Below are 3083 nucleotides of genomic sequence, written 5' to 3'. Positions count from 1 at the left end.
TCTTTCATTTCCCCTCAAAAACTTTCTTTCTGTTATTTTGTTGAATAATCAATCTGCCTGATTCATCTTTTTCTCAAGTAATGATCTCTTGACTTAGAGAGCTTCTCAGTCAATATCATGCCCTCTAATTTATCAGTTGTGTCGTAAGAATTATCAAGCTGTAATATGGTTTTGGGTGACCTACTTTTGGATTCACAATTAAATTGGATTTGATTTGTCAACTTGTGTACCTGGATTTTTGTTGATGCTTTTATGTGATCTTGATAGATGGTTTGAGGTAATTTCTTTTTTATGAGCTACTGCTGTTTCTTTGCAGAAATAAAAACCGTGGTAACTATGATGACGATGATGATAGTGACATGGAGGCAAATTTCGATGACATCATGAAGGAAGAGAGGAGAAGGTTAGTATCATTAAGTAATCTTAGACGAGAATGTTATTGAATTTTGTTATCCACTGTTTCCTATATTTTGACTGTTGATTTTGTTCTCAACTTGCTTTTCTGTGTTTTTTACATCCCCATCGCAGTTCTTAATCAACTTGCCTCTTCTTTTTTTTCCTTCTTTTTTTTTAACATCACCGTCATATTTTTTAATCAAGATCTTTATTTGTTCCTTTTCCTTGAGCATTTTGGTTAAAATATATTTCACAAGCATGCTTTGATTTGAATGGCTGGCTGCTCCATCACACCCAACTTATGGATATGTTTTGAATCATATCCAACCTGTAGTTATTTGATTGATTCATGGATGTGCATGGTGATGCAGTGCTCGAATCGCACGAGAGGAGGATGAAGAGCAACTCCGATTGATAGAGGAGGAGGAGCGGCGAGAAAGGGAGAGAAAGCTGGCAAAGAAGCGCAAGCTAAGTCATCGATGAGATGATGTCCTTATGACGTGTTCCTGCTCTTAGTTTGGATTCTTGTTGTCATTGTTTCTGAATATGCTCAGTGTTCTTGATGGTGTCAGTATTTATCAATAATAGTGAAGAATAATTGAAAGTCAAGGGAAAAAAAAAGATTGCAATTAAGTAAGATCAGCAAAATGTTTGGATTACAGAAATTAAATCTTGTTTTTGCGTCGATGGAATTCCTGCTTTTGTTTGCATTTCCTTATTTCTTCCAAAGAAATTTTGAAGATAGGGTTCATAAAACCCAAGTTGCTACTAATTCCTCCGTTCGGTTTGGTGGCGCGGTACGGTGGTTGAAACTGTCTTTTTTTTTAATCAAAGTGTTTGGTCTATAATTGATTAAAAAAACTATAATTTATAATTTATAGTTTTTGTTTTTGTTAAATCTCAGCCATAAAAAACTGTTATAATACCAGATGGTTGGTTTGAATCGGTTAAAGATTGAAAAGAGAGGTTTTTGTTTCGTAATTGTATTGTTCCTGGGGGTTGCTATCCGGGTTAAATGGTCGGATTCGCTCTCCTTCAGCGGACCGGAGGTTGAAGATTGTAAAGATTCATGTTAATCACTCTTTGCTTTATGTTTTGCAATTATATCCCTGTGTTCGGTTGCTGATCTTCCTAGTTATTCTTGTTGACGTGTATTTTCATTTATTCTTGTTTCAATAACTGCCATAAAATCAATTCACCACCCAACCTTGCATTCTCACCCTCTAATATTTATTTATCTCTCAAATCAGTCCTCAATTTTATAAATGAGAGGATTTTATTTTAATTACAAATTGGATTATAGAAGCAGTCAAACGAACTTCAATTGTCTACGTGTAATGGGAATCTCATGTGCTTATATTCAAAATATTTTTTCATGCTTTATATTGTATGGACAAATATAAATATAAAAATATAATTAATATCCTTTTAATCTTCACAGGGGTTTGATATTTAACCCACGCCTAATGAATAGGTAAAGAAACTATTATCAATTAGAACCACGCCTTGAAACCAAGAATTAATTAAAAAAAGAAGTTTTAAAGGAAAACTTTTATAATATCATAAAAGTTTTATCAACATATTATATTATCTAATTGATTTTTACACACAACATAATTACATCTTGCAAGTAATTTATATCAAAAACACATTAACTATAATTAAATCTGGTTTAAAATCTAGTTTATACACAGACACATACAGAGTTAAATTAAATTGATTTAAAATCTAATTTATTTATTTTTATTATTTTTAAATTTATTTTTTTTAAAAAAATATGATTTTGGCCCAAATTTTTTTGATTTACTAGTTAGTCGGACTAAAGTTTTATAGTCATGTATAAAGACCATTTATGTTTGTTTATGAGGTGACGGTTGCAGTTAAAACAAAACACAGGAGCCAAATGTTTGGTAAAAAAAAATAGTAATTACTATTCATGAGTCTCATTATTTACAGCGTTGCAAATACAGAGTTAGAAGAATTGACCAAGGGTTGCTTTCATAAGCTTCCCGCTTGTTTCAGTAAATAATTGAGCTGTCATTCTCTGCAGGTTCTACCCCATCATAATAAAATTATATTTGTAGGGTGCTAGATATTTATGTTCATTATACTCTACTATAAGAGATTCTTTTATCCATGTGCCAATATCAACCCATCATTAGCTTTTTTTTTTTTATATAAATAATGATCATGTACAAGTTTGGATTATACTTAAATTATTATTATTTTATTATTTATTAAAATAAAAATTAAATTAATTTTTATATATCAATATCAAAATAAATTTAATAAAATAAAAATAATATTATTTTAATATATTTTAAAATATAACTATCAACCAATCTCATAAAATAAAATAAAAAAATTATTTTTTTATTTTTAATTATATTTTATTTAAAAAATTAATATTTAACATTATTTAATAACACTAATGATTAATTAGATGGAGATTGCAATCCTAATTTTATTTATGATAATATTTAATTGATATTATTATGTGTTTAAAAAATTAAAAAAATTATAATTACAAGATGAAATTATAAATAGTTTAATACAATAATAAAAAATATTTTATATAAAATATTATTTATTTCATGATATAATAATAATAATTAAATTTATAATATTTAAATTAAAAATTATCAATATTAATATATATTTTTTAAAATTATTTTATAATCTTGATT

The 3083-nt window shown here is 27.9% G+C and overlaps 1 long non-coding RNA gene across 1 annotated transcript; it reads left to right on the top strand.

The window, feature by feature from the left end:
• The first annotated feature begins 10 nt into the window (after nucleotides 1–10).
• Nucleotides 11–1106, top strand: LOC105118116 (uncharacterized). Its single transcript, XR_840892.1, has 2 exons — nucleotides 11–403; nucleotides 768–1106. It is a non-coding gene; the product is annotated as an uncharacterized LOC105118116 (long non-coding RNA).
• The last annotated feature ends 1977 nt before the right edge of the window (nucleotides 1107–3083 follow it).

The sequence above is a fragment of the Populus euphratica genome, unplaced genomic scaffold (genome assembly GCF_000495115.2).
Source record: "Populus euphratica unplaced genomic scaffold, PopEup_1.0 scaffold1760.1, whole genome shotgun sequence".
NCBI classification, from domain to species: domain Eukaryota; kingdom Viridiplantae; phylum Streptophyta; class Magnoliopsida; order Malpighiales; family Salicaceae; genus Populus; species Populus euphratica.
This window is presented reverse-complemented; position numbering and strand designations above follow the sequence as displayed.